This window comes from Ranitomeya imitator, chromosome 6, assembly GCF_032444005.1.
Source record: "Ranitomeya imitator isolate aRanImi1 chromosome 6, aRanImi1.pri, whole genome shotgun sequence".
Lineage (NCBI taxonomy): Eukaryota > Metazoa > Chordata > Amphibia > Anura > Dendrobatidae > Ranitomeya > Ranitomeya imitator.
The window spans coordinates 27,772,809-27,794,197 of NC_091287.1; positions in this window are offsets into that span (position 1 = coordinate 27,772,809).

The window sequence follows — 21,389 nt, forward strand, 5'->3', positions numbered from 1 at the left end:
TACACACGGATTTCTTACTTTTCCCTTGACAAATTCTTAGCACAAAAACTGCACTTGTCAATTTTTAAGATCAACATCTCGGATCGATTCCTGTTGCCGTTTTTTTTTACCCCCGGCTTGGTGTGTTTGGATAAATCATTTTTCAGCTACATCTAATCTGGATAGACAATTCTGCTTTGCGCGAACTATACCTTGGCTCATCCTGATCCACCTGCTGCATGAACAGAATGCCGAAGCTCCAGTGAAGACTGACACAAAGGGCAGATAAGGGGCTGGTTGTAGCTCTGTATAACAGTGCGGATGTATGTGCACAACGCGCGGAGGTCTTACGTACCCCATTGTCTTTAATCACACCGGCCGGCGATGGATTAATCTGCACAATATGAGAAAATCACAATATGAGAAAATCATTCAGCAATTTTGTCTTATCAGCAGCTTACATGAAGGAAATAATACCCGTCTTTCCTCTACCTTACCGGGGGAGCCAAAATCTATTCATCATTGTGACAATGGTAATGGTTCACTTCCAGATGTTGCGCGCTGCTTCCCCTGAATGACGGTGTGCGCCCGGCTTGTAATATGCTTTGTATTACGCCGTCTGATAATTGTTACACTATTACATCATACCCCATCTGACAAGGAGACGCCGGCTATAAATCGTGAAGATTCCAAAGCCACAACATGAAATCACAATCCTAGAGAGATTCCTATACATTTCCAATAAAACACTTAAATCCCCCTCCAAAATAAGCTGGAATATGTACTTAAAGGGAATGTGTTGTCAGGTTTTTTTCTACGCAGCATGATGTAGGGGCAGAGACCCTGATTCCAGCGATGTGCCACTTACTGGGCTGTTTGGTGCACTTTGGATAGAATCCCTGTTTTCTTCTGTAGATGTATCAGAGCTGTGTATAACCCCGCCCACATCACTGATTGGCAGCTTCCTGTGTCATTGTCTGCAACCTGCCAAATCAGTGATGGGGGCGGGATTACACTCAACGCCCAGCCCCGCAATGATAATCTCCTGCTGATAAAACACTGATTGTATTGACAGATTCCCTTTAAAGGGGTTACAATCTCCTATTAGAAGGGTCTCATGGCAAACGCTGATCACAGGAACCCCAAGAGATCGGCTGTAATCTGTTTGGAAACTTGGCATCAAGTGTTCAATTTCCCTATAGTGCCTCCATCAGGGAAATGAAGCATTACATATTGAACATTTGGGTATTCAAATCCTCCAGAGCGAGAGTCGCTCTTTTGAAATTGCTCTCTTAAAAAATTAGGAAATGAACTGAGAATCCCCTCTATTATCCCGGAATCAACTTTTAAGATGTATGAAAATGAGTTTTCTAAACTGGACACCTCCTAGGATGGGGTAATTTTAGTGAATGGCGTCCATAATACCGTATGGAATACTATATGAGGCTCATTATACTGTATGAAGAACTATATGGGACCCATAATACTGTATGAAGCTCTATGTGGTGGTCAAAATACAGAATGGAACACTATATGAGGCCCATTACACTATATGGAGGACTACGTAGTGAGCACAATACTGTATTGGGCACTATATTAGGCCCATTATACTGTATAAAGTACTATGTGGGTCTCATTATACTGTATGGAGCACTATATTAGGCCCATTATACTGTATGGAGCGCTATATTAGGCCCATTATACTGTATGGAGCGTTATATAAGGCCCATTAAACTGTATGGAGGACTATGTGGTGCCCATAGTACTGGATGGAGCACTTTATGGAGCCCATTATACTGTACTGAGTGCAATATGGGGTTTATTATACTGTATGGAGGGCTATGTGGGGGTCATTATACTATTTGGAGTGCTTTGTGGGGATCATTATACTATTTGGAGTGCTTTGTGGGGGCCATTATACTGTATGGAGCACTATATTAGGCCCATTATACTGTATGGAGCATTATATAAGGTCCATTAAACTGTATGGAGGACTATGTGGTGCTCATAATACTGTATGGAGCACTTTATGGAGCCCATAATACTGTACTGAGTGCAATATGGGGTTTATTATACTGTACAGAGGGCTATGTGGGGGTCATTATTCTATTTGGAGTGCTTTGTGGGGGCCATTATGCTATTTGGAGGGCTATGCAGGAGCTATTATACTATATGGAGGGCTATGTGGGGGCTATTATGCTATTTGGAGGGCTATGTGGGGGCCATTATACTGCTTGGAGGGCTTTGTAGGGACCATTGTACTGTTTTGATTGCTATGTGGGGGCTATTATATTGTATGGAGGGCTACATTGGGGCAATTATACTGTATGCAATAAATTATGCAGTAAAGGTTTTTGTGGGGTCCATAATACTGTGTAGAGGACTGTGTGGGGGTCAGTATGCTGTTTTGGAGGGCTGGGCGGGGGCTATTATACTATTTGGAGGGCTAGTGGGGGTCATTATACAGTGTGGATGGTTGTATTGGGGCCATCATACGGAGTGGAGAGGTGTGGGGCCATTATACTATACTAGATGTTGGCCCGATTCAAACGCATCGGGTATTCTAGAATATGTATGTATGTATGTATGTATGTTGGGCTGTCAGTGGTGTTTAAATCCCGCACCAATATCGCTGATTGGCTGATATCCGAGACAGACAGACAATTAGACCCTTAGACAACACAATGGCGGCCCTTGACAGCAGTGGAGGACAATGATGATTCCAGAATTCGCGGCAGACTGTGCCCGTCGCTGATTGGTCGAGGCAACCTTTATGACATCATCGTCGCCATAGCAACCATTATGACATCTACGTCGATACTGTGCCCATCGCTGATTGGTCGAGGCGAATTCGCGGCAGACTGTGCCCGTCGCTGATTGGTCGAGGCAACCTTTATGACATCATCGTCGCCATGCTGTGCCCGTCGCTGATTGGTCGAGGCCGTGGGATTTCCAGGACAGACAGACAGAAAAACCCTTAGACAATTATATATATAGATGGAGATCCGTGTGGCAAACACTGTTGGGACATCATACTGTGTTGGGGTCACCATACTTGGCCGGGGAAGGATTGAGAGGGAGGGGGTACAGTAGGGTCATTATACCGTATGTGTGGAGGGTACCATGGAAGAATTCAGTGTGGGGGTATCTTACTGTGGGGCACATTATAGTTGGCAATGAAAGAGCAATCTAGGGGCTCCAATAGGAGGAAAATGACTATGTGATGGCTGCAAAGTTGTGAGATGCGCTCTTCTGTGTCCCGGCCGAATATTTTTAATTTTTTTTTGGGGGGAGGGGGGTGGAAAACCCAATCAGAACTTCTGCTATGGGGCCCCATGATTTCTATGTACCATAGTCCCATATGAGGTGAGCACCAAGGACCAGAAAGGATGGTGTTTGTGGGATATTTGTGAGTCTCACTCGTTTCTTATAGCGGACATGTAGAAATGTCGCCGCTCTGTTCTTCTGCTGCTGTGGGTGACATTTTGTTCTAGGCGAGAAAATCATTTGTGACCCCAAACATATTTAGAAAAGTTTGTGTTTCTCGGAATTTTTCAATTATTTGAAGTCTACAAATCATTTTGTGATGGACTAGGGAAAAAAATAAAAATAACATTAACAAATTGGGAATTGGAAAAAAAATTGTCAGTGAAAATGTCATTTTTGATTACAAAAATTATTTAAAAAAAGCTTAAAGAATAACAATATTGGAGAAATGCCCAATGGCAACGGCTGAAGTGGCTATAATTTGTTTTATCTAGTTATATTTTTGAAAGTGAAAAAGTGCTGAAATAATGATGTTATTCTATCCACAAAAATATCTCCCGAGCGAGCGTCCACTGTACAGATGGAGCAGAGCTCAGCTTGTCATCTGGAACAAAGTAATGTGATATTCCTGGTTAAATGGAACCTGTCACCTGAATTTGGCGGGACCGGTTTTCGGTCATATGGGCGGAGTTTTCGGGTGTTTGATTCACCCTTTCCTTACCCGCTGGCTGCATGCTGGCCGCAATATTGGATTGAAGTTCATTCTCTGTCCTCCGTAGTACACGCCTGCGCAAGGCAATCTTGCCTTGCGCAGGCGTGTGCTACGGAGGGCATAGGATGAACTTCAATCCAATATTGCGGTCAGCATGCAGCCAGCGGGTAAGGAAAGAGTGAATCAAACACCCGAAAACTCCGCCCATATGACCGAAAACCGATCCCGCCAAATTCAGGTGATAGGTTCCCTTTCAGTTCTTTTTAGTTTACAGATATACCTATGGAATCATATAAGGCAAAGTGAACTTTACTGATTTCTGTAGCCGTTGTATTAGGGAATGTCTCACTAGTAACCTGCCGGGACCTTCATCCTCGGGTACATCTCCAGAGAATTCATGTAACTGTTCTGTACACCTACCAGTCGTGCCATTGACTAAGCACATTTCGCTCTAAAATGCATTGATATTCCTGTGATTTCATTGCTTCTGTAACACTTTGAAGGAGTCTAGTCCCAGAGGGAGCAAATAATCCCATAACGTTATCCTCCACCATGTTTCCCTGTAGGCAGAGGGCACTTTTCTTGATGGGCTTCCTTTCCTGATCTATAAATACTGGTTGGCCTTGCCAAAGAGCTCCAGTTTGGTTTTATCTGTCCATAGAACATACTTCCAGAAGAATTTTGATTTATCTATGCAACTTTGGGCAAAGTTCAGTCACCCTTTTTTATGCCTTTCTTTAAGCATCGGGGTCTTCCTTGACCAAAGCCCTCGTTATTGTTCAGTGTTTGGCATATTGTGCAGCCATCACCCCAGATGTCTCCAGTTCAGCCTGAAGTTCTTTAGATGTTATTTTTGTCTACTTTGCCTCATTTCACGTCACCTTTTATAGGTTTCTATATATTTTCCTCTTTCCAACATGTCCTGGAAGGTTCTTGACTGTTCCATAACTTCATGAAATGTTGCACCTGGCAAAGTTAGGTCTTTGAAGATAATCTTGTACCCTTCAGACTGCATAAGTACATGTGGGGGTTGCCTGGTTGCTAGGGAATACCCACATGTACTTATGCTGGCTAACAGATGTAAATCATTCAGCTGCGGCAAGAAAAACTAAAACTCCGAGCACTAAAAAATACTCGAAGGCCCCCCAGTGTGCTCGAGAAATCTCAAGTAACGAGTATATTCGCTCATCACTAATGATAACACATCCGGTGATTACAGAGGCCATGCAGGTAGCTGTTATCCGGCCTTTCGAGATCAGGTTGTCCCATTTTCTTTGCAGAGTTTGATGTGAACCCAATCCATTATTAAGATAGAACTTTGGGAGAGTATCTCTGTCCCGTGTCAGACTAGGGTCCAAGGGCCCATCAGTAACATTGATTTTGGGGGGACCCACTTTTCACCTGCATACAAATATTACACTACCCTCCTTCACAAATTTAGCTATATCTCTATATATTAATAAACTGGGTAGTTTGGGTAATGAATGATGAGATGCTGCTTTTTTTTCTGTACAGAGTGAATAAAGTGAATTATCATTAGTATTTATTATTATAGCGCCATTTATTCCATGGCGCTTTACATGTGAGGAGGGGTATACATAATAAAACAAGTACAATAATCTTAATCAATACAAGTCACGACTGGTACAGGAGGAGAGAGGACCCTGCCCACGAAGGCTCACAATCTACAAGGGTTGGGTGAGGATACAGTAGGTCAGGATAGAGCTGGTCATGCAGCAGGTTGTAGGCTTGTCAGAAGAGGTAAGTCTTCAGGTTCTTTTCGAAGGTTCCCATGGTAGGCGAGAGTCTGATGTGTTGGGGTAGAGAGTTCCAGAGTATGGGGGATGCGCAGGAGAAATCTTGTATGCGATTGTGGGAAGAGGAGATAAGAGGGGAGTAGAGAAGAAGATCTTGTGAGGATCGGAGGTTGCGTGTAGGTAAGTACCAGGAGACGAGGTCACAGATGTATGGAGGACACAGGTTGTGGATGGCTTTGTATGCTATGGTTAGGGTTTTGAACCAGAGTCGTTGGGTACTGGTGAGCCAGTGCAGGGATTGACAGAGGGGAGAGGCCGGGGAATAGCGGGGGGACAGGTGGATTAGTCGGGCAGCAGAGTTTAGAATAGATTAGAGGGGTGCGAGAGTGTTAGAGGGGAGGCCACAGAGCAGGAGGTTGTAGAAGTCAAGGCGGGAGATGATGAGGGCATGGACTAGGGTTTTTGCGGATTCTTGGTTTAGGAATGTACAGATCCAGGAAATATTTTTGAGTTGAAGGCGGCAGGAATTGAAAAGGGCTTGGATATGTGGTTTGAAGGAGAGACCAGTGTCAAGGATTACCCCGAGGCAGCGAGCTTGTGGGACTGAGGAGAGTGGGCAGCCATTTACTTTAATGGATAGGTCTATTGGGGGAGTCGATTATGCCAAGTACTGCCCATACAGTGGGGTTGGGGTCCAGATCTTCACAGCCGCCCACTGGGGGAATACCTCTGTTACCCTGTGGGCTAGTGCAAACCTGCCCCTGCCCCTGTCTCCTCCAAGGGAGGAGATGTGAGATCTGGTTATCATTTTCTGGATAAAGAGCCCAATTCTTTTTTTCCATTTTGGTTAACTGTTGTGGGACTATTGGGCATTGGGCAACATTCAAAGGTAAGCAGGGAGGTTTTCCAATTTTCTTATAATTTCAGTCTACATAATGCTGCGACATAGTGCCACATTGTACTGGTGTAATTTACAGAATGAGGTAACTCAGAGACAGATCAGTGATCAGGGAGGATTGTTTAAAGAGTGACTAGAAGAGCCCAAAGAAGAGGTTTTAACTTGCTTCTCCCGAGAACAGAAGAGGTGACCGAGAGAGACCCAGACCAGCGATAGGGCAGAGACGACCCCTGTGCTTCATCCATGTAGTGCCCAAATAATATACTGTATCCAAATATTACTCCCGTAAAGAGAACTGACAGCTGTCTGTGAATTCCCCTTAATGAGCTCTAACATTACAGCAATATAATACTCACATGATACTACAAATCCCAAATAATGCCACCACACGCTGGTCAATAAGGGACTAGCCCTAGAGGATGCAGACTCTCATTCTTAAGGTTCTTCAGTTTGCCACCCATTACAGCCCCCTCTTCCTCGTTCTCTACTGCATGTACTCCACCACACATGCCCATAATTCATAGTAGATGTGTTCATATAACTAATACCGAAAAAGAGCTGGAACCCCTCAGACCACCAACATGTGGAAGAACGTCTATGGTCCTTGCAATAACATCTGCACCCACAGGCTCATTGCAAAAAAGGCAAGGGTGAGAAGCCAAAAAAAATTTTTATTGGGTGCGTCTTCCACATTCACAGCCTGCAAAGACCAGTTTGACTTTATTTTCTTGAGTTGGCCAGTCAATTAGATGTACAATTAGGCTTTCTCTGCAGTGGAAAAATTTGTAGTTGGAAATGGCGTATATCTAATAAAGTATGACAAGTTGCATATGTTCCTTAATCTTTAGCAGATCTGCTTTCCTACATTAATGTTGTATTTATCAATGGCAGAAAAAAAAGAACTTGAGGCTTAAACATAGGAACGGAAACCCGTACACCTGATAGTCAGAGGCCCAGATCCAGGCCTGATCCAATTAGTAGGTCACTGTCTCTCCATTTATTTTCCTTTGAATCTCAGGCCTCATCACTGATGAAAGTCCATATGGGTATTTAACATTTCAGTTCAACATCCAGCTGGGGAGTTGATGAACGGCAGAGGTAGAAAACATTCGGGAGAGGAAGTGAAGTTCCAGCGGGGGTAATTATCACGGGATACTTCTGAGGAGCATGCAGGGATATTATCTGCAGCAGAACAGACTGCACATGGCCGGCCTCCCTCCCAGGAGATGTTACTTTTCTCAAGGTGTAAGGGGCCATGGATGTGGTTCTCATGGATATCCAGAAGATTTATTGTAGGGCTTTTATAAAAAATGTCTTCCGTCATCGTTCGAGTTGAATGATCAAGTGTGGGTCCTGCATGATTAATAGAATGATCTCCACATTATGATTAAGGAAGGCCAGGGGCCCACAGCAACTTTTGGTCGCCCAAGACTTGTCGTCAAATCGAAAAATTATGGCATCTGATGTCAAATACCAAATGTAAAAGTGGAGACCCTGCCATATTATGTTAGTGCAGTAGGGTTCCTGTCATATGGCATCGATTAATAGACACTTTCTGAATTCACAGAGCAGCAGATAATCAAGACTACTCCACTGAAGAAACAAGCGGTGCTAATTCTACGAGGGCTACCTAGGAGTGGGTTTCCTGTGGATTGCTACTGTCTGGAACAGCAGATCGAAGGACAACACAGATACTGTCTTGGTAAGCTACGACTGATGGTATAAGCGATCTGGGGCATGAAGTCCATTTTTTTGGGATGGTCAACATTCAATAGGGAAACCATAATCATGATCGAGAATGATGGGTCATTTATGGAAATCCAAACTGTTAGAAGATACTTATCTATTACTTAGGAACTACTGAAACCTTTCTGCTTAGGCAAGGAATGTTAGGTAAGGATCCCCATAAGAGCCTGGGCTAGCACAGCATTGCCGAACAATAAATAACCTTGGCTAAGATGCATGAAACCAGATAAGTCCAACAGTTTCTTCTGATAGAAAAGCTGAGTAATGGTTTATAAGTGGAGGAGGCTGATGAACAGGTCTGTCACAGTCTCTACCACCAACAGCCGTTTTGTGGACAGAAGTGCAACCAATTTGTGAAGAAAGTTGTGCTAAGAAGAGAAAGTGGCCCCTTTGACATGGCATCCATGTATATGTATCATGGTTGTATGCAATTCATGTTGTCCTCATATATGACCATGACTAAGGAGATAACAAACAACTATTAGAACTACACTTCGCGCTTTAAAAGAGATGGTTAATATCGTTCTAAATAAATGAAAAATGGTTGTATGGAACCAAATATTCAACTCTTCTTGACTAGAGACGAGCAAATCGATTTGCGAGTCCTTGGTCCCTTTGCCGCGTTGCTCGACTAAAGAGCCCTGAGAAACGCCTCCTATGGTGGCCTCTCTGCTTCTTCTGATTTCTAGACCTGGCACAACGTCGTTATTTCTGGTGCGATGCACACATTGCATTACGCTAGGCCGGCTAATCAAAAAAGGAGCCAGAGATGCCATAAGGTAGGATGAGGTTTTCAGGGCTTGCATTTGGCGGCCATGGAATACAGGTCTTGCAAATTGCTTATCTCTGATCTTGACCAATTCTATGACCATGGTGGAACCACTGGATATGTAAAATAATTGCACATGATTCTTATCTTGGCCTTCTCAATACATGACTTTGATAGAAGAGATGGTTATCATGACCTTTAAATATGTGAAATCTAGAACTCATCTTGGCCTCATGTATGACCATGAGCAAAGAGATGACTGTCAGGGCCTCCAAATATATGAAGCCTAGTTGCATACTAGTCATCTTGGTACCATCTATGACTACGAGTGAAGAGATGTCTATCATGGCCTCCATATATATGAAATCTAGTTGCATACTACTCATCTTGGCTCCATCGATGGCCATAATTGAAGAGCCTCAAAATCTATTAAATCTAGCACTCATCTTGGCCCCATGTATGACCATGAGCAAAAAGATGACTGTCATGGCCTCCAAATCTGTGTAATCTAGCATTCACCTTGGCCCCATGTATGACCACAAGCGAAGGGATGAGTGTCTTGGCCTCCAAATATATGACATTTTGTTGCATACTGCCTATCTTTACTCAACCCATGTCCACGAGTGAAGAGATGACTGTCAATGCCTCCAAACATATGAAATCTAGCACTCATCCTGGACCCATGTATGACCACAAGTGTAACGATAACTGTCATGGCTTCCAGATATATGAAATGTAGTTGTATACTACTCACCTCGACTCCGTCAATGACCCTGATGGAAGTGATGTCCATTATGGCCTAAAAATATATAAAAAAAATGGTTGAATAGACCAACATCTTATACTTATCTTGGCTCCAACTCTAGTAGAGATGGTAACATGACCTCATACTCATCTTAGCATTATCTATGATCTTGTCTGAAGAATTATCTGCCAAGTATACCCTACTGTAGTTTAGACTCACCTTGAGACCCTCTTTGCCCACACTGGCCCTGTCATTCATTTAATGCAACAAGCTTAATGCCTACAATGCAGCTGAGGTTCACATAGACCTCGATTATTACATCCCTTGGTAAACTCAGCGTTGGCATCTATAAGGAGCCTTGAGTGCTCATTATTGCAGCTTTCCAACCCTCTGCACTGGCTGTAGCACTTTAGTAGATTCCTACACCTATACTTAACTGTCCATAATCGTGCAGCTAAGTGCTAAATGCCTTTACATTCAAAGAACATTTCAGTCAAAGCAATGTGAATGGCAGAAAACAAAGGCATGTCCTTGTAAGGAATATTGTATGTAATAACGAGGTGCCCACCTGTACGAGGCAACGCATGAAGAAAGGAACGGAGGTGGTGCGTTCAGCAATACGGTCTACACTTTCATTAACCTTAAAATAGTCATTGATGAAGGAACCATTATTAAAATCTGATGTTAAGAACTGTTCAGGTAAAACGATTTGACCTTACATATCCCTTTAGCACTTATAGAAAGTTCGGTAGAACTTCTTAAATGAAGTCGGGCCAACCCTAAAAGCCGCAAAAGAATTAGAATTTCTAGACAGTTGGATGGACCATCTCTGACCCACCAGATTTCATGTAGAGTCTAGGGCCAACGTTAGTGCAAAGCAAACTGGGCAATTCCCCAGGACTCCCATCTTTAGAAGGGTCCGCAGTGATGACAAGAAGGAGCTGTTCTGACAATACCAGTCCTGCATTATCAGTGCAGTTTCCAAAGTTAAAAGTGCAGCAGGACTCTTGGAGACATCACAGTCATGTGACAATCATGAGACAAAAGATACTGTACCCTGTGCCAGCCTAGAAGAAATGAACAACAGCGGACAGGCTGGTAAGTCCTCTATCGTTTGTGTATGTATGTGCTCTGTGTATACATATGTGTGTATGTATGTGCTCTATGTATACATGTGTGTATGTATGTGCTCTGTGTATACATGTGTGTGTATGTATGTGTTCTGTGTATACATGTGTGTGTATGTATGTGTTCTGTGTATACATGTGTGTATGTATGTGCTCTATGTATACATGTTTGTATGTATGTGCTCTGTGTATACCTGTGTGTGTATGTATGTGTTCTGTGTATACATATGTGTGTATGTATGTGCTCTGTGTATACATATGTGTGTATGTATGTGCTCTATGTATACATGTGTGTATGTATGTGCTCTGTGTATACATGTGTGTGTATGTATGTGTTCTGTGTATACATGTGTGTATGTATGTGTTCTGTGTATACATGTGTGTATGTATGTGCTCTATGTATACATGTGTGTATGTATGTGCTCTGTGTATACCTGTGTGTGTATGTATGTGCTCTGTGTATACATATGTGTGTATGTATGTGCTCTATGTATACATGTGTGTATGTATGTGCTCTGTGTATACATGTGTGTGTATGTATGTGTTCTGTGTATACATGTGTGTTTATGTATGTGTTCTGTGTATACATGTGTGTATGTATGTGCTCTATGTATACATGTGTGTATGTATGTGTTCTGTGTATACATATGTGTGTATGTATGTGCTCTGTGTATACATATGTGTGTATGTATGTGCTCTATGTATACATGTGTGTATGTATGTGTTCTGTGTATACATGTGTGTGTATGTATGTGCTCTGTGTATACATATGTGTGTATGTATGTGCTCTATGTATACATGTTTGTATGTATGTGCTCTGTGTATACCTGTGTGTGTATGTATGTGTTCTGTGTATACATATGTGTGTATGTATGTGCTCTGTGTATACATATGTGTGTATGTATGTGCTCTATGTATACATGTGTGTATGTATGTGCTCTGTGTATACATGTGTGTGTATGTATGTGTTCTGTGTATACATGTGTGTATGTATGTGTTCTGTGTATACATGTGTGTATGTATGTGCTCTATGTATACATGTGTGTATGTATGTGCTCTGTGTATACCTGTGTGTGTATGTATGTGTTCTGTGTATACATATGTGTGTATGTATGTGCTCTGTGTATACATATGTGTGTATGTATGTGCTCTATGTATACATGTGTGTATGTATGTGTTCTGTGTATACATATGTGTGTATGTATGTGCTCTATGTATACATGTGTGTATGTATGTGCTCTGTGTATACCTGTGTGTGTATGTATGTGTTCTGTGTATACATGTGTGTGTATGTATGTGCTCTGTGTATACATATGTGTGTATGTATGTGCTCTATGTATACATGTGTGTATGTGCTCTGTGTATACATGTGTGTATGTATGTGTTCTGTGTATACATGTGTGTGTATGTATGTGTTCTGTGTATACATGTGTGTATGTATGTGCTCTATGTATACATGTTTGTATGTATGTGCTCTGTGTATACCTGTGTGTGTATGTATGTGTTCTGTGTATACATATGTGTGTATGTATGTGCTCTGTGTATACATATGTGTGTATGTATGTGCTCTATGTATACATGTGTGTATGTATGTGCTCTGTGTATACATGTGTGTGTATGTATGTGTTCTGTGTATACATGTGTGTGTATGTATGTGTTCTGTGTATACATGTGTGTATGTATGTGCTCTATGTATACATGTTTGTATGTATGTGCTCTGTGTATACCTGTGTGTGTATGTATGTGTTCTGTGTATACATATGTGTGTATGTATGTGCTCTGTGTATACATATGTGTGTATGTATGTGCTCTATGTATACATGTGTGTATGTATGTGCTCTGTGTATACATGTGTGTGTATGTATGTGTTCTGTGTATACATGTGTGTGTATGTATGTGTTCTGTGTATACATGTGTGTATGTATGTGCTCTATGTATACATGTTTGTATGTATGTGCTCTGTGTATACCTGTGTGTGTATGTATGTGTTCTGTGTATACATATGTGTGTATGTATGTGCTCTGTGTATACATATGTGTGTATGTATGTGCTCTATGTATACATGTGTGTATGTATGTGCTCTGTGTATACATGTGTGTGTATGTATGTGTTCTGTGTATACATGTGTGTATGTATGTGTTCTGTGTATACATGTGTGTATGTATGTGCTCTATGTATACATGTGTGTATGTATGTGCTCTGTGTATACCTGTGTGTGTATGTATGTGCTCTGTGTATACATATGTGTGTATGTATGTGCTCTATGTATACATGTGTGTATGTATGTGCTCTGTGTATACATGTGTGTGTATGTATGTGTTCTGTGTATACATGTGTGTTTATGTATGTGTTCTGTGTATACATGTGTGTATGTATGTGCTCTATGTATACATGTGTGTATGTATGTGTTCTGTGTATACATATGTGTGTATGTATGTGCTCTGTGTATACATATGTGTGTATGTATGTGCTCTATGTATACATGTGTGTATGTATGTGTTCTGTGTATACATGTGTGTGTATGTATGTGTTCTGTGTATACATGTGTGTATGTATGTGCTCTATGTATACATGTTTGTATGTATGTGCTCTGTGTATACCTGTGTGTGTATGTATGTGTTCTGTGTATACCTGTGTGTGTATGTATGTGCTCTGTGTATACATATGTGTGTATGTATGTGCTCTATGTATACATGTGTGTATGTATGTGCTCTGTGTATACATGTGTGTGTATGTATGTGTTCTGTGTATACATGTGTGTATGTATGTGTTCTGTGTATACATGTGTGTATGTATGTGCTCTATGTATACATGTGTGTATGTATGTGCTCTGTGTATACCTGTGTGTGTATGTATGTGTTCTGTGTATACATATGTGTGTATGTATGTGCTCTGTGTATACATATGTGTGTATGTATGTGCTCTATGTATACATGTGTGTATGTATGTGTTCTGTGTATACATATGTGTGTATGTATGTGCTCTATGTATACATGTGTGTATGTATGTGCTCTGTGTATACCTGTGTGTGTATGTATGTGTTCTGTGTATACATGTGTGTGTATGTATGTGCTCTGTGTATACATATGTGTGTATGTATGTGCTCTATGTATACATGTGTGTATGTGCTCTGTGTATACATGTGTGTATGTATGTGTTCTGTGTATACATGTGTGTGTATGTATGTGTTCTGTGTATACATGTGTGTATGTATGTGTTCTGTGTATACATATGTGTGTATGTATGTGTTCTGTGTATACATGTATGTGTATGTATGTGCTCTATGTATACACGTGTGTATGTATGTGCTCTGTGTATACCTGTGTGTGTGCTATGTGTATATAAATGTGTGTATATGCTATGTGTATATATGTGTGTATGTGCTCTGTGTATACATATGTGTGCATGTATGTGCTCTGTGTATACATATGTGTGCATGTATGTGCTCTGTGTATACATATGTGTGTATGTATGTGCTCTGTGTATACATGTGTGTATGTATGTGCTCTGTGTATACATATGTGTGTATGTATGTGCTCTGTGTATACATATGTGTGTATGTATGTGCTCTATGTATACCTGTGTGTGCTATGTGTATATACATGTGTGTATATGCTATGTGTATATATGTGTGTATGTATGTGCTCTGTGTATACATGTGTGTATGTATGTGCTCTGTGTATACATATGTGTGTATGTATGTGTTCTGTGTATACATGTGTGTATGTGTGTGTTCTGTGTATACATGTATGTGTATGTGTGTGTTCTGTGTATACATGTGTGTATGTATGTGTTCTGTGTATACATGTGTGTATGTATGTGTTCTGTGTATACATGTGTGTATGTATGTGTTCTGTGTATACATGTATGTGTGTGTTCTGTGTATACATGTGTGTATGTATGTGTTCTGTGTATACATGTGTGTATGTATGTGCTCTGTGTATACATATGTGTGTATGTATGTGTTCTGTGTATACATGTGTGTATGTGTGTGTTCTGTGTATACATGTATGTGTATGTGTGTGTTCTGTGTATACATGTGTGTATGTATGTGTTCTGTGTATACATGTGTGTATGTATGTGTTCTGTGTATACATGTGTGTATGTATGTGTTCTGTGTATACATGTATGTGTATGTGTGTGTTCTGTGTATACATGTGTGTATGTATGTGTTCTGTGTATACATGTGTGTATGTATGTGTTCTGTGTATACATGTGTGTGTATGTGTGTGTTCTGTGTATACATGTGTGTGTATGTATGTGTTCTGTGTATACATGTATGTGTATGTGTGTGTTCTGTGTATACATGTGTGTGTATGTATGTGTTCTGTGTATACATGTGTGTGCTGTGTGTATATACATGTGTATATGCATGTTCTGCATGTATATGCTATGTGTATGCTATGTGTATGTCCTATGTGTATAAATATTATTGCGTTCTGCGTATGTATGTGCTATATGTATACATATGTGTGTATGTCCTTGTGTACCCGTGTGCCTTTTCATCTGCTCATGTTTAATGTATTTGTCTATATTTGCCCCGTATTCACATGTAAAGCGCCATGGAATAAATGGCGCTATAAAAATGTATAATAATAATAATGTGCTCTGTGTATACATGTGTGCTCTCTGTATATACATATGTTTGTATGTGCTTTATCAGCAGGCACAAGAGACAAATGTACCCTGACAAAAACGCAGCATTAAAAGCGCAGCGAAAACTAAGCAGAAAACGCAGCAAAACCTGCTATTTGTAAGTACAGTAGCTTAAATATTGCATTAAAAAACTGCAGCAAAAACGCAACATGTGAACATAACCTAAGAACAAAAATCATAGTACTCGCGTGGTGCAGTATCGGACAGAATGTCCCCATCATTCTCCATCAGCTGGTGTAAGGGGCCGATAAAGAAATACCGAACGACTTCAATACTGTCAATCGCACTCGATTAACGGTCGGAGCTTGTGTAAATACAACCTCAATGGTTCTCAGTGATGGTGCGACATGTTACTATTTGGGGCCCCACTTGGTCTAAACCAGACCTGGTGGCGTCACTGTGTGTTTGGCGCCAGTAGTCCTCAATATAGTGCGTCCCACCAATAATATCCTGGAGCATCGTACAGGACAACTTCACGGAGGGCTGTGCTTCACGTTTCGACAGACTTCTGCGGTGACCTGTGAGATTTACCAACTGTTCAAAGACTTTGGAAGATCTTCATTTTCCAGGAGACTCCCAAATATCCTGATCCGGTTCTGATTTACAGGTTTGTGGCTGCTTCATTGCTTTTGGGCCTTGTAACGCCTGTGGAGACTGAGCAATCTAAGGACCCAAATGTACGTTCTACAGTCTCCGGTTATCTAGACCAGCAATTAGCAGAAAGGTAGTAAAAACCTGCAGCTGGGAAGAAATGATGTGAAAAAAACAGCTCAACCACTCTAACCAGCATTCAATGCACAGAATTATTACTTGTACCTTATAGGTGACCTCCCACCTGAGACATCACACAGCTTTAGAATAATATAGTCTCCACATCAGCAGAATAGTGAGTGCAGCTCTGGGGTGTAATACAGGATGTAACTCAGGATCAGTAATGTATGTACACAGTGACTGCACCAGCAGAATAGTGAGTGCAGCTCTGGAGTATAATACAGGATGTAACTCAGGATCAGTAATGTAATGTATGTACACAGTGACTGCACCAGCAGAAAAGTGAGTGCAGCTCTGGAGTATAATACAGGATGTAACTCAGGATCAGTAATGTAATGTATGTACATAGTGACTGCACCAGCAGAATAGTGAGTGCAGCTCTGGGGTATAATGCAGGATGTAACTCAGGATCAGTAATGTAATGTATGTACACAGTGACTGCACCAGCAGAATAGTGAGTGCAGCTCTGGGGTATAATACAGGATGTAACTCAGGATCAGTAATGTAATGTATGTACACAGTGACTGCACCAGCAGAATAGTGAGTGCAGCTCTGGGGTATAATGCAGGATGTAACTCAGGATCAGTAATGTAATGTATGTACACAGTGACTGCACCAGCAGAATAGTGAGTGCAGCACTGGGGTATAATACAGGATGTAACTCAGGATCAGTAATGTAATGTATGTACACAGTGACTGCACCAGCAGAATAGTGAGTGCAGCACTGGGGTATAATACAGGATGTAACTCAGGATCAGTAATGTAATGTATGTACACAGTGACTACACCAGCAGAATAGTGAGTGCAGCTCTGGGGTATAATACAGGATGTAACTCAGGATCAGTAATGTATGTACACAGTGACTGCACCAGCAGAATAGTGAGTGCAGCTCTGGGGTATAATACAGGATGTAACTCAGGATCAGTAATGTAATGTATGTACACAGTGACTGCACCAGCAGAATAGTGAGTGCAGCACTGGGGTATAATACAGGATGTAACTCAGGATCAGTAATGTAATGTATGTACACAGTGACTACACCAGCAGAATAGTGAGTGCAGCTCTGGGGTATAATACAGGATGTAACTCAGGATCAGTAATGTATGTACACAGTGACTGCACCAGCAGAATAGTGAGTGCAGCTCTGGGGTATAATACAGGATGTAACTCAGGATCAGTAATGTAATGTATGTACACAGTGACTGCACCAGCAGAATAGTGAGTGCAGCACTGGGGTATAATGCAGGATGTAACTCAGGATCAGTAATGTAATGTATGTACACAGTGACTGCACCAGCAGAATAGTGAGTGCAGCTCTGGGGTATAATGCAGGATGTAACTCAGGATCAGTAATGTAATGTATGTACACAGTGACTGCACCAGCAGAATAGTGAGTGCAGCTCTGGGGTATAATACAGGATGTAACTCAGGATCAGTAATGTAATGTATGTACACAGTGACTGCACCAGCAGAATAGTGAGTGCAGCTCTGGGGTGTAATACAGGATGTAACTCAGAATCAGTAATGTAATGTATGTACACAGTGACTGCACCAGCAGAATAGTGAGTGCAGCTCTGGGGTATAATGCAGGATGTAACTCAGGATCAGTAATGTAATGTATGTACACAGTGACTGCACCAGCAGAATAGTGAGTGCAGCTCTGGGGTGTAATACAGGATGTAACTCAGAATCAGTAATGTAATGTATGTACACAGTGACTGCACCAGCAGAATAGTGAGTGCAGCTCTGGGGTGTAATACAGGATGTAACTCAGAATCAGTAATGTAATGTATGTACACAGTGACTGCACCAGCAGAATAGTGAGTGCAGCTCTGGGGTATAATGCAGGATGTAACTCAGGATCAGTAATGTAATGTATGTACACAGTGACTGCACCAGCAGAATAGTGAGTGCAGCTCTGGGGTATAATACAGGATGTAACTCAGGATCAGTAATGTAATGTATGTACACAGTGACTGCACCAGCAGAATAGTGAGTGCAGCTCTGGGGTATAATACAGGATGTAACTCAGGATCAGTAATGTAATGTATGTACACAGTGACTGCACCAGCAGAATAGTGAGTGCAGCTCTGGGGTATAATGCAGGATGTAACTCAGGATCAGTAATGTAATGTATGTACACAGTGACTCCACCAGCAGAATAGTGAGTGCAGCTCTGGAGTATAATACAGGATGTAACTCAGGATCAGTAATGTAATGTATGTACACAGTGACTGCACCAGCAGAATAGTGAGTGCAGCTCTGGAGTATAATGCAGGATGTAACTCAGGATCAGTAATGTAATGTATGTACACAGTGACTCCACCAGCAGAATAGTGAGTGCAGCTCTGGGGTATAATGCAGGATGTAACTCAGGATCAGTAATGTAATGTATGTACACAGTGACTGCACCAGCAGAATAGTGAGTGCAGCTCTGGAGTATAATACAGGATGTAACTCAGGATCAGTAATGTAATGTATGTACACACTGACTGCACCAGCAGAATAGTGAGTGCAGCTCTGGGGTATAATACAGGATGTAACTCAGGATCAGTAATGTAATGTATGTACACAGTGACTGCACCAGCAGAATAGTGAGTGCAGCTCTGGGGTATAATGCAGGATGTAACTCAGGATCAGTAATGTAATGTATGTACACAGTGACTGCACCAGCAGAATAGTGAGTGCAGCTCTGGGGTATAATACAGGATGTAACTCAGGATCAGTAATGTAATGTATGTACACAGTGACTCCACCAGCAGAATAGTGAGTGCAGCTCTGGTGTAAAATACAGGATGTAACTCAGGATCAGTAATGTAATGTATGTACACAGTGCCTGCACCAGCAGAATAGTGAGTGCAGCTCTGGAGTATAATACAGGATGTAACTCAGGATCAGTAATGTAATGTATGTACACAGTGACTGCACCAGCAGAATAGTGAGTGCAGCTCTGGGGTATAATACAGGATGTAACTTAGGATCAGTAATGTAATGTATGTACACAGTGATTGCACCAGCAGAATAGTGAGTGCAGCTCTGGGGTATAATACAGGATGTAACTTAGGATCAGTAATGTAATGTATGTACACAGTGATTGCACCAGCAGAATAGTGAGTGCAGCTCTGGAGTATAATACAGGATGTAACTTAGGATCAGTAATGTAATGTATGTACACAGTGATTGCACCAGCAGAATAGTGACTGCAGCTCTGGGGTATAATACAGGATGTAACTTAGGATCAGTAATGTAATGTATGTACACAGTGCCTGCACCAGCAGAATAGTGAGTGCAGCTCTGGAGTATAATACAGGATGTAACTCAGGATCAGTAATGTAATGTATGTACACAGTGACTCCACCAGCAGAATAGTGAGTGCAGCTCTGGTGTATAATACAGGATGTGACTCAGGATCAGTAATGTAATGTACACAGTGACTGCACCAGCAGAATAGTGAGTGCAGCTCTGGTGTATAATACAGGATGTGACTCAGGATCAGTAATGTAATGTACACAGTGACTGCACCAGCAGAATAGTGAGTGCAGCTCTGAGGTATAATACAGGATGTAACTCAGGATCAGTAATGTAATGTATGTACACAGTGACTACACCAGCAGAATAGTGAGTGCAGCTCTGGAGTATAATACAGGATGTAACTCAGGATCAGTAATGTAATATATGTACACAGTGACTCCACCAGCAGAATAGTGAATGCAGCTCTGGGGTATAATACAGGATGTAACTCAGGGTCAGTAATGTAATGTATGTACACAGTGACTGCACCAGCAGAATAGTGAGTGCAGCTCTGGGGTATAATGCAGGATGTAACTTAGGATCAGTAATGTAATGTATGTACACAGTGACTCCACCAGCAGAATAGTGAGTGCAGCTCTGGAGTATAATACAGGATGTAACTCAGGATCAGTAATGTAATGTATGTACACAGTGCCTGCACCAGCAGAATAGTGAGTGCAGCTCTGGAGTATAATACAGGATGTAACTCAGGATCAGTAATGTAATGTATGTACACAGTGACTGCACCAGCAGAATAGTGAGTGCAGCTCTGGGGTATAATACAGGATGTAACTTAGGATCAGTAATGTAATGTATGTACACAGTGATTGCACCAGCAGAATAGTGAGTGCAGCTCTGGGGTATAATACAGGATGTAACTTAGGATCAGTAATGTAATGTATGTACACAGTGCCTGCACCAGCAGAATAGTGAGTGCAGCTCTGGAGTATAATACAGGATGTAACTCAGGATCAGTAATGTAATGTATGTACACAGTGACTCCACCAGCAGAATAGTGAATGCAGCTCTGGGGTATAACACAGGATGTAACTCAGGGTCAGTAATGTAATGTATGTACACAGTGACTGCACCAGCAGAATAGTGAGTGCAGCTCTGGGGTATAATGCAGGATGTAACTTAGGATCAGTAATGTAATGTATGTACACAGTGACTCCACCAGCAGAATAGTGAGTGCAGCTCTGGAGTATAATACAGGATGTAACTCAGGATCAGTAATGTAATGTATGTACACAGTGACTGCACCAGCAGAATAGTGAGTGCAGCTCTGGGGTATAATACAGGATGTAACTCAGGGTCAGTAATGTAATGTATGTACACAGTGACTGCACCAGCAGAATAGTGAGTGCAGCTCTGGAGTATAATACAGGATGTAACTCAGGGTCAGTCATGTAATGTATGTACACAGTGACTGCACCAGCAGAATAGTGAGTGCAGCTCTGGGGTATAATACAGGATGTAACTCAGGATCAGTAATGTAATGTATGTACACAGTGCCTGCACCAGCAGAATAGTGAGTGCAGCTCTGGAGTATAATACAGGATGTAACTCAGGATCAGTAATGTAATGTATGTACACAGTGACTGCACCAGCAGAATAGTGAGTGCAGCTCTGGGGTATAATACAGGATGTAACTCAGGGTCAGTAATGTAA